Genomic DNA, 12,529 nt, shown 5'->3' with positions numbered 1-12,529 from the left:
TACAGTAACTTAGCTTCGTTTTGTCTTCCACCGTTACGCGTTCGATTCCGACGGTACCAAAAAAAGAGAATAAAAAGCCTGATTACCCCCTCTTTATTCAATTTTGCACTTATACCATCTCATTTGTTTGGTTTGTGATCATTACTCCTAAATATTTCAACTGCTCCACTTTTTCTATTCCTAGGTTAACAAATTTCACCCTTGTATCAGTTAACTTTATCCCTATCTCATACGCAAATTTTTCTAATTCCAAATACGGTTTTTCTGTTTTCTGTTAGGTTCTTGATGTGGCACTGTCACCTACATATGCCACGTATGCATTCATTTCTTTATTAGAGTGTGCCTTTAGTATATACTGGCAATGATTGGATAATGCATTCTAGACCTAATTTAAAAAGTATTCCAGTTATCTTGTTTTAATCCTAATGGTCATGAAAAGGGGCCTGTTAAGTCATCTAGTATTTTAACCCATGCTTCAGAGTTTTCCATTGTTAAGTCTTACTAGCTTATCTGGTATTCCAAAGTGTATCATAACCTCATACAATTTTTCTTTATTAATGCTGTCAATCAACAAAAATCTGATGAATATTTACAACAAATTCCCAAAATTTCTCTAATAATTTTTTTAACTATATGTATCTGATCAACTGTAAATTTGCCTTTCCTGAAACATGCTTGGTAGACACCAATTATCTTCATAAGTGGGTTTAATCTGTTCTTCAAAATAGAAGTAAATACTTTGTAAATTGTACATAACAGAGAAATACCTCTGCAATTTCCACAAACTGTTTTGTCATTCTTTTCATATATATTGGGCAGATCAGATTCTTTCTCCATTCTTTTCACATTTGCTCTTTGTTTCATGTGGTTAAAATAAATTATTATTATTATTACGGGTATCTCCATGGAGTCAGTAGACTCATCGCGGGAGACCCAAACTAGCAAAACAATATCTGTCATATCTCTTCTTGAATTCATTTACAGACGAAGAGCTCACAACTAAGTCAGGCAATGAATTCCACTCATTCACCACCCTCCAGGCAAAAAACCTTGTTCTGACACCTTTGTTAACCACACTCTTCTTTAATTTCCAGAGATGACCTCTTGTTCTTCCATCACTATCACACAGCTGAAACATTTCCCCTGCATCAATCCTATAAAAACCTTTTAGTAATTTGAATGTTTCTATCATATCCCCTCTTCTTCGCCTATCAGCCAATCTCTGCAATCCACAAGCTCTCAATCTATCAATGTAGGGAGTATTTTTTATATCACTCACCAACTTGGTCACTCTTCTCTGAACCCTCTCCACAGCCTCCTGATCTCCAAGGAATCCAGGTGACCAGACCTGAGCACAGTAATCCAAATGTGGAAGTATCAATGCTTTATAAAGGGGAATAATAACCTCTTTATCTCTAGATGTCAGTGTGTTCCTCAACAACCAAGTAATCCTATGTGCAATCTTGGACACCTTAGCAATGTGTCCTCTGAACTTCATCTCTCTATCTACCAATACCCCTAAGTCCCTAGCCTCATCAATCTCTTGGAGTACCTTTCCATCAATGTAGTACACAGCTGGTAATCTTTTAATCCCAAAATGCATGACTTTACACTTTTCCACATTGAACTGACATCCATTTTCTTTTGCCCATTTTACCAGCTTATTTAAATCCTCCTGCAAACTTTCAACATCAGCTTGATTTTTTATTGCACTACACAACTTTGCATCATCAGCAAACAACTGAATATCTCCCTTTAAGCCGTTTCCTATATCATTTATATACAAATTAAACAACATTGGCCCAAGCACAGAGCCCTGAGGTACACCACTGGTCACCTGCCTCATTCTGGACTTGGCTCCTCCATACACCACCTTATGGTATCTCTCCCTGAGCCATTCTCCTATCCATATCACCAATTTAATATCCATTCCCATCTGCTCCAATTTGCGTAACAGTGTTCTATGGGGTATCCTGTCAAAAGCCTTAGCAAAATCCAGAAGTACCACTGTGTAGCCAGTTCCTTTGTCCAACTCGGATGTTATTCTATTATCAATAGTTAATAGATTGCTAAGGCAGGATCTACCTTTAACAAAACCATGTTGGCCTCTATAGAGTATCATATCCTGATCCACCCATTCTTGAATTTTGTCTTTAACCAATTTTTCCAATACTTTTACCACTACTCCTGAGATGGTGATTGGTCTGTAATTCAATACCGCAGTTTTAGAGCCACCCTTATGCAAAGGAACCACTTTGCCTAACTTCCACTCCCTAGGGACCATACCAGAGTTCAAACTTAAATTAAATATTCAGGTAAGAGGGGTTGACAATTCATTTGCACATTCACGCAACACCCGAGCTGATATTCCATCTAAGCCTACCGCAGTGTTTGCATTTAAGTTTTGCAATATATTTAATACCTCTGATTCTTTAGCTTCAATTCTCACATTAGGTATTGCTATAGGTATAGAGATATCCTCACTTGGGTGATAGACTTTTGAGAAGTGATCACACAGTAACTCAACTATTACATCTGATTTTGTCACCTCAATACCATCAGCACCCACTAAGGTTATCCTTCCGAAGTCATTCTTCCTCTTACTTGCCACATAGCGGAAGAACTCTTTGGGATTACCCTTGATCTCTTTGGCTAAGGTCTTCTCATAATCTGATTTAGCTTTTCTTACTATGCTGGTAACCTTCCTAGCTTGAGCCTTGTACTGCTCATGGGTGTCCTGATCGCCCTTCTCCTTGTAAATTCTCCATAACATTTTCTTTTTTTGCAGTTCAAGCTTGATACTACTGCTCATCCATCTAATGCCTGCCTTGTTTGACCTCCTGACCATAGGGACACAATCTGATATTGCTTTCCTCAGATACCCGCTGATTTTATCCCAAGCACTGCTAACATCTTTCCCTTGCAATATGTTTTGCCATGGGATGGCTGCAAGCTCACTCCGAAGCTTGTTATAATTGCCTAACCTGTAGTTCCGTACATACCCCTTCTTAATAGAAAAATCCACAGATTTTGCAACCTCCCAAGTCAATACCACATGATTGCTTTCACCAACTGGAGGTAACGAGGACACCTTACTTATGCATATAACCTCTGAACCAATAACCAGGTCCAACACTCTCACACCACGTGTCCCTTCAGTTACGTGCTGTTTCAAGTAATTATCTCGTAGAAGATGTATGAACTCCATTTCCTTTTTGCTATGTGATATTTCCTCCTTCCAATTGATATCACCATAATTAAAATCCCCCATAATAATCACTAAGCCTTCACTCATTGCACTAAGTTGCTGATGCATGAATTCAATATCTTCCCCCGTACTCCCTGGCCTATAGCAGCATCCAACTGTATATTTGGTTGCGTTGGTCACTATTTCGCACCAGACTGCCTCAAATGAACTCTCATTCACATGTCTATCATCATGATATACTACTTTCTTTGGCTGCAACACATCAGCTATCATCAACAGTACTCCTCCTCCTGTTCTATCTTCTCTATCCTCCCTGAAAATACTGTACCCTTCACATTCAATTCCAGTGACATCTTCTGCTGACAGCCAAGTTTCACTAATGCCTACAACTTTTGGTGAGATTTCACTGACTAATGCCAAAAATTCTTCTCTCTTATTTCGAATGCTTCTAGCATTGGTATACAAAAATTGCAGATTCCCTCTAGATCTTGTACCGGCTTTAGAACTGATATATAAGTCACTAACTACCGTAGTCCTATGCCGATTTTTATCCCCTCTCTTCTGCAATTTATTCTGCCTATAAGGATCAATAAATACACAATCAGTGCTAAAGTTTCTCTCTCTTACACTCAACCTTTACAATATTAGTTTCCCTGCCCAATAACTTCAACCTGTTCAGAAAACAATAACTCCTTCAATCGCTTATGTCCTTCCATGTTAAATTAGTATATTTTGTCTTCTGGTTTCTTTCCTCTTGTGTTCAGCAACTCTGCAGAAATTGTTTATCTGTTCCTGGGAATCTAGTGTTCCTCAATGAATGTACTATATCACTAAGTTTTTGCACTGATGGTAGCTCTACAGATTCATCTTCAATTATATTAGCTGGCGTATAATTCTGAGTTTGCAGAAATAATGTTCCTATTCAGCAATTTGCAGAAGTATTTTCTCCATCTTGAAAAGAATTATAAAACTGGAAAAATTCATGTTAATAACTTTATTAGCATAAAATTTTCATTTAATTTTCAATGTATTAGATCATGATACTTGGTGAAAATTCTATGTAATAAAGTTATTTATATGAGTTTTATTCTGGTTTTATAATTCTTTTCAATATGCTAACTCATGGTATTCACTACTGAAACAAATATTCACTCCATCTGTTTTTTTATTTTATTAACATGTTTCCTTGTCCATTTCTGCATATATATCGGGCTTATATCCTCCTTTAATTTGCTTAATTATACAACACAGTGTGTGTGTGTGTGTGTGTGTGTGTGTGTGTGTGTGTGTGTGTGTGTGTGTGTGTGTGTGTGTGTGTGAAGTATTTTCTCCATCTTGAAAAGAATTATAAAACTGGAGGAAAATTCATGTTGATAACTTTATTAGCATATATATCAGGCTTATATCCTCCTTTAATTTGCTTAATTATATGCCTATCTAAGATCACTCTTATAATTATACTACTACCATTTATTAAGCTTTATTATACAACACAGCGTGTGTGTGTGTGTGTGTGTGTTATTACACACACACACTATGTTAACAAAAGTATTTGGACACCTTATGTGTCATGCAAATTGCAGATCTGCCACATGCAAATATTCAGGGAGTATCTGCATAAGTCAGATAATAAAAGGTGTGATGTGCTGCATGTTTTGCACTGCACTTGATATCAAAATGCCACATTCAACTGTACTGGCAGACTTCCAACATGGGATGGGATGGTAGTTAGGTGTCACATAAGTGGTCTTTCTGTCCGTGACATTGTTACCCGTTTCAGTATACCAAAATCCACCATTGCTTATGCCACCATAGATGGATAGCTGATGGTGCTACCAAAGTAGAAAAATAACCTGGGAGGCCACTGACACTCACTTACTGAAATTGATGAGCTCTGTCTTGGAATGTTTGAGCATCCTATATGTCATCAATGGTGGACCTCATAGTCAACCTGGAAAATGCTGCAGGGATATCTGTCAGCAATAGAACTGTCTGCAGAGAGTTCTAGTGCTGATAGAGTGTGCCTGAGGTTACCATGGCAGAGCTGTGGTGAACAAGCCACACCTCACTCCCTTGGATTCGTGTCATTCACACCATCTGACCCATAGATGATTGGAAAAGGGGTCTCTGGAGTGATGAAGCATGCTTCCAAATGTTTCACTCTGATGGCATTTTTTGGATATGGAGATTACCTGGGGAACAATTCTGGCAGGACTGCATCACAACTATCAAGTTTGCTGGAGGCTCAATAATGGTATGAGGTGTTTCAGTTGGAGGTGCCCAAAACCATGATACCTGATGGCTACCTGGACAACTTCAACTTCCAACTGTGGAAGTACTTTGGTAGTTACTCTTGCATATTTCAGCACGACAATGCTCTATGCCGTATTGCACTGCAATGTGGCTGACTGGTTTCCACAAAACAATGCTGAAATGTTGGACTGGCTGGCTCAGAGTCCAGACCTCAACCTTATCAAACATATTTGGGATGAATTAGAAAGGCTGAATTCACTCAATGCAGCCACTGTCAGCAATGTAGTGGCTTTGTGCAAGGAATCGAAGAATATTCCTGTTGCACTGTATCAGAAATTGGTCAAAAGCATGCCCCAAAGGGTAGTTGCTGTCATTCAGGCCAAAAGTGGTCCCACTCGGTAACAGAAATGTAATTAAAACACATTTTTTGACTATATGACTATAACTAGGTGTCCAAATGTTTTTGTCAACATAGTGTATACACACACACACACATATATGTATGTGTTGCATATGACAGTCCACAAAAGGCTGTAAATTTACAGTTAGTATTGTAACATCCATGATACTATGCAATATGAATACATAGATTGTTGGTTAGTGAATTAGTATACTATCCACCAAACTATATGTACACCACACACACACACAACTCTTAAGTCAAAAAATTTTATATTCAATAATCTATTCATTTTATATATAATGACACTATGCAAATTAACTATGGAGAGAGAGAGAGAGTGTTTAAGCCTTTAATTAATAGAGATAATTTCAAAATTTAAGAAAGCTATAATCAAGATAAAATTATCAAGGTAAATTAATTCCTAAATTAATAATTCAGGAATTAACTTAAAGAGAGTATCAATATATGCATTTGATCACTGCAGAGGTCCACCTTCATTGCAATAACTGGATAAGAAATTACTTCCTATAGTGCATGCATTACTATTTTAATTAGGCACACAGGAAAATTTGAAATATTAATACTGTAACAAACAAGAGGATAAAATATTTATGAAACAAAAGAAAAAGTCTGAAAATGAATTTAAAGTTAGTCAAAGTTCATTCGCTCACTATTAATTATCTTTTGTTGTCGAGTCCATACAGAATCATCATAACCAGTGTTAGTTAAATGCCTGATCTCTTTTGAATGGAAAATATTATAGATAATGGCTTTGTACATAAAATGCACATATTACCTTAAAATATATAAAATGGGCATTATTAAAGAAAGAACCATATGGCTTCATTTTGGTGATGTAAATTATATAGAAATAGGGGATATTAAAGATCTAACCTTATTTCAAAGCTAAATATATGTAGAAACTTTGAAAGTTTTGGTATTTTGACCAGAGCTTATGAGAATACAATCCTTGACATCAGAGTTACCTTAGCTTGCACTGCTTAAAAGATATGATCGCTGCTCAGGTATCCACATATTCACCTTTTAATTAGAACATCTGATAAATGTTTTACTGTCTTGACAGCTGTTTTGAACTGGTTAGTTCTCTTCAGAGACCACGCCTTCAATACCAAAGCAATCCTAGGTCAGAGAGTTGCATTTTTCATAAGTGAACTCTCAGTCAGTACATAATAGTAATTATCAAAGAAAGACTATGTGGTTCCTTTCGGTGACATACATTATATAGAAGTAAGGAATATTAAAGATGTAACCTCATTTCAAAGCTGAATATATGTAGAAACTTCAAAGTTTTAAAATTTTGACCAGAGAGCTAATGAGAATATGATCCTTGCATCGGAGTTGCCATAGCTTGTACTATTTAAAAGACATGAACACTGTTCAGGCATTTGTATATTCATCTTTTATTAGTGTATTTGAAAATAGTTTCACTGGCCTAACAGCTATTTTGAAATGGTTGGTTCTCTTTGAAATAAGATTAAATCTTTAATATCTCCTATTTCTATGTAATTTACATTACTGAAATAAAGCTGTATGACTCTTTCTTTGATAATTATCGTTATGCACTGATCAAGAATTCACTCATGAAAAATATAACTCTCTGACATAGGATTGCTTTGGTATTAAATTAGAGTTGTTGTTGCAAGTTTCTGCCTGGTCTCCAAAGAGAACTAACCATTCAAAACAGCTGTCAGGCCAGTGAAACAGTCATTAAATTAACTAATAAAAGGGCAAATATATGGAGGCCTCGGCAGCACTCATGTCTTTTAAGTAATGCAAGCTAAGGAAACGCCAATGCTGGAGATTGCTGAGAGGGCGCACGTGTGTAACAAGAGTTCCAGATTGAGATAAGTATTCTTGGAATAATTAAGTATATATGAGTGTTTGTTTGAGTAAGAGCTGCTGTAAAAGTTGTTAGCTACCATTATTATTAGTGTGGGGGATTTTGTTTTGCTTAAACTTAATTACGAATTCGTTGTTATTATTAGACTTTAGAGTGTTAACTGGCAGATTAAACATGGCAGTGACTTTATCATTCCATGACTTTAACTTAGATTTCAGTCGTTTTGTTAAGTGTGAGGTGTGTTATATGTATTCTTTCAATTACATATTACATAGATTTGGAAGTTAAATTGGATTGGATGAGGAAAGAGATGAAATGGATGCGGAATGAAATTAAGAAAATTCGGGTAAAAACTATTAAAACTAATCATGATGGCATGAAAGAGTTAACAAAAGATGAGCAAGTGACGTTATATAGCGTTATATGGCATTATTAAAGGTGTGCTGGATGATAGGATGCACAAGGTATGTTTTCTAGGTGGTAAAATGAGTAGAGTGATTGAGGCATTGGATATGAGGAGGGAGCGAGCAAAGGAGTTGATGGTTTTAATCGGCACGATTAAAACCATCAACTCCTTTGCTCGCTCCCTCCTTAATGTGTGGAATGAGTTTGAAGGAAGAAGTGAACTGTATGAGAGCGATGAAATGCATTTGAGTGGTTATGATGTAAGTCGCTTGGAGAGACTGCTGTTGGAAGGTAGAGAAGTGAGTAGAGTGAAAGAGAATGAATCAGATTAAGCAGGAAGTGATGTGGAAGAGGAGGAGAGTAAGACAGGAGAGATTGAAGAAGTGGTTATGAATGAGGAAGTGAGTATAGAAAAATGAGAGAATGGGTGTGCAAGAGCAGGGAAACGGGGAGGCTCAGGGTGGACAGGGGTACACAGCGTGAGAAAGGTGAATGCTCCGGGATCAAGAGGAAACAATTGGAATTGAAAAGGATTTTAAAATGAATAAGCAGAAAGGGAAATTACCCCAGTCGAACATGGAGAAATAACATCGAGTGAGCGGTATCAGTGGAACTAGCTGTAGATCCAGAAATGAGCTGTTGTGTTTGTATACAAATGCTAGAAGTATAAGAAACAAGGCAGATGAAATGGTTGCATTAATTGTGTCAGTTCACCCAAAGATTGTCAGAATAAGTGAGACATGGTTGGAAGAGGATGACATCCTGAGAGGAATAGAGATGGAAGGGTATGATGTGTTTCGTGAGGATATAAGGGATAAAAAGGGAGGGGGAGTGCTGTTGATGATAGAGAAAGAGCTATGTCCATACAAAGTAGAGATGCCAAGAGGGAAATAGTGCCAGTGGTTTTGAGGCAGTATGGTGTGAGATAGAGGTGAATGGAATCAAATACTTGGTTGGATGTTGTTATAGACCAGGTAATGTGGATGGTGGCGATAATGAACTGTATAATCAAATTAGTCAAGCAAATAAGAAAAGGGTGATCATAATGGGCGATTTTAATTATAGCAATATAGACTGAATGATGAGATAGCAACTGGAAGTAAAGAAAATGAGTTTTTGAGGGATAACTAACTCAGACAGTATGTAACACAGGGCATGCAAGGATTGAGGGTCTTGGATTTGGTCATCTCATCAGAGGATGTAATTATAAATGGTGTCAAATCATTCACCAATTGGTGAGAGTGACCATGAGATGATTACCTGGGTGATTGCCAGCAGTGTGAGGACCTCTGTGAGAAAAGGGTATATGTGGAACTACAAGGGGGGGGGGGTGATTATGAAGAGCTCAGGAGACAGCTTGTGGGTGTAGCATGGAATGAGGAGTTAGCTGGAAAAGAGATCAATGCATCTTGGGGGATTTTCAAAAACTACCTATAAATGCAATGTCTAAGTGTATTTCAAGGGTGATAAGGTTAAATAAGGTAGGTGTGAGATGGATGAATAAAGAGATTAAGCATGCGATACAGAGAAAAAGGGCATTGTGGAGGCAGCATAAGAGAAGTGGAAATATCCTATTCCATGAGGTCTATAAAGACCAGGCAAGGAGGGTGACTTGGTTGGTGAGGGTAGCTAAAGAGAGGTATGAACAGCAGTTAGCTAATGAAGCCAAAAATAATCCTAAGGAGTTCTTTCGATATGTAGCCAGCAAAAGAAAGAATGATTATGGAAGGATGACATTGATAGGAGAAAATGGTATAAAGACAGCTGTTGCAGAATGTGTGGTGGAGATACTTAATGAGCAATTCATAAAGGTGTTTCAATCTTGTGAATGTGAATTCATGGAGAGATTGAGAGTAGTAGATGATGGGGAGGAGAGACTGACTGTAAGTGAGCAAGAGGTATTTGGGGAGTTGAGTAAACTAGATGTTAATAAGGCTGTGGGACTTGATAATATATCACCACATATTCTGAAGGAATGTGTCAGGAAGTTGACACCTGTCTTGACATATTTTTTTAATATGAGTCTTGCACTCGGTCAAGTCCCTAATGTGTGGAAGGAGTGGAAGGAGGACAAGATTGTGCCACTTCATAAAGGAGGTGAGCGAACTCAAGCATCAAACTATAGGCCTATCTGTGTGTCAGGTGTTTTGGTTAAGTTGTTGGAGAAGTTTGTGAGAACTAGGATCCAGAGTTGGGTTGACAACAATGGTATTATCTTTGATGGCCAGCATGGCTTACTAAAACATGTTTTAGTAAGCAGTAGCTTACTAAAACATGTCCTCCCTTTAGGGAGGTCATGTTTTAGTAAGCTACTTACTTATTACAATAAAGTGACTGCTTCCTTGGATGGAGGAGAAGGATACACAGTAGTATACTTGGATTTTGCAAAGGCTGTTGATAGAGTACCTCATGATAAACTGATGATCAAACTAGAGCAGATGGGATTGGATATTAGATTAGTGCATTGAATTAGAGACTGGCTATCTGATAGGTATCAACAAGTTGTGTATGGGGGAGCGATATCCAGGAAAAGGAAAGTCACTAGTGGAGTGCCTCAAGGGTTTGTTTGGGGCCATTACTGTTTAACTTGTATATTAACGATATAGGTGAAGTTCTGGATGGAGATATTCAGTTGTTTTTCAGATGATGCAAAGTTGGGACAAACCATGACGAGTAGTGAAGATGTTGTGGCCTTACAAGAAGACTTGAATAAATTGAGTGATTGGGCATGGAAATGTGAGTTCAATGTTGCAAAATGTAAGGTTTTAAAATTTGGAAAACAAAGATGGGATGCAGAATTTATGCTTGGTGAGAATATATTGTTGGAGGTAGAGAAATAAGAGATCTGGGGGTGATAGTGAATAAAAATCTAAAATTTAGGAGACACATTGCCAAAATTGTGAAGACAACACAAAGGCTTCTGGGAATGATGCAGAGAACACTGATGTGTAGAAGTAAGGATATTCTTGTTCCGTTGCATAAGACTTTGATTAGGCCACACATGGACTATTGTGCCCAGATTTGGTCACCGGGTTTTCAAAAGGATGAAGAGATGTTGGAAAGGATCCAAAGGCGACTGACTAAGGTAGTTTCTGACCTCTGTAATGTCGAGTATAAGGAAAGATTGAGAAGATGCAACTTGCAGAGTCTGGTGGACAGGAGGAAGAGGGGGAGATATGATAGAGACCTACCAGTTATTAGGGGTTGTTATAGGATCAATGCTGAGAGGTTCTACAGAAAATAGTGGGAGATCGGGGGAGAACCAGAGGTCATCCCTGGAAACTGTATAAAGAGGATGTGAGTAGGGGAGTGAGAGGCAGGTTTTTTTCGTGCAGAGTTGTGAATGATTGGAATGCCTTGCCTGAGAGTGTGGTGTCTGCAAGAAGTTTGAATGTGTTCGAGGCATGGTATGATGAGCTGTGTGTGTGATAAAAGGATCTCCCAGATGAGTCTTTGACTCCATGAGTTCTTGGGGTAATAATAATAATAATAAATTGTATTTTCGTAAGCTCTTTAGTCAAAATTCTGAAACCATCAAAGTTCCTATGTATAATTGGTTTCAAAATAAGGTTAGATCTTTAATATCCCATATTTCTATAAAAAAAATGGTCATCAAGAAAGCATTATTTGAGACAAGGTTTTTTAAGTAATGGCAGAAATAATGTTAATGGTACAGATTAAATTAAATGTCTGACCTTTTTTTGAATGGAAAATATTTTAGATAGTGGTTTTGTACTACATAAAATGCATAAATTACACTCAAATATGTAAAATGGTCATTAAGAGAGCATTATTTATGACAAGGTTTTATAAATAATGGCAGAATGTGAAAATTTGCAAGTCTGATTTGCAAACGAAGAAAATATTATGCTCATTATGCTCATATTTAAAAATTTCACCGTTTTCTTAAACTTTTCACTTTCTTCGTTTCTTACTTAATAAAAAAGTGGTCAAAATATTAATTTTGATTTTAATTCAAATCTAGTTCATTTTTTGGTATTATTTTATCTGACTGTTTTTTTAATATGTAGAAATACATTCTGTTTCGTGATACAGCTTTTGCTTTCTTACACAATCCTTAAATGCCATAAAGAAAAATTTTAGACATATATTATATTCGAAGATTAAGTTACAAAATATAAAGGGATTAAAATGTAAATATGTGATATGTCCTATGTTATCAGAATAACAAGAACAAAGTAAGAAATACATTTCGCAAGAAATAAGCGGGTTGAATTTTATGAATATCTGTAGAAATATCATAGAAATATAAAGACAAGACATTGTGGTAAACTGTACTAGACTGTTGGTTCAAAATTATAGTTATAATCAATAACAATAACATAACAATTTAGTGCCAATATTTACCATGACTAACGAACCAGATATGCCTGACTTA

The 12,529-nt window shown here is 36.9% G+C and overlaps 1 protein-coding gene across 2 annotated transcripts in view; it reads right to left on the bottom strand.

Moving 5' to 3' along the window:
• The window catches only part of LOC150093130 (ankyrin repeat and IBR domain-containing protein 1-like), a 424,458-nt gene that overhangs the window by 28,731 nt on the left and 383,198 nt on the right, over nucleotides 1-12,529 (bottom strand). The gene's annotated exons all lie outside the window — the stretch shown is intronic.

The sequence above is a fragment of the Typopeltis vanoorti genome, chromosome 24 (assembly GCF_054136105.1).
Source record: "Typopeltis vanoorti isolate ZY-2024b chromosome 24, IOZ_Tvanoo_1.0, whole genome shotgun sequence".
NCBI classification, from domain to species: domain Eukaryota; kingdom Metazoa; phylum Arthropoda; class Arachnida; order Uropygi; family Thelyphonidae; genus Typopeltis; species Typopeltis vanoorti.
This window is presented reverse-complemented; position numbering and strand designations above follow the sequence as displayed.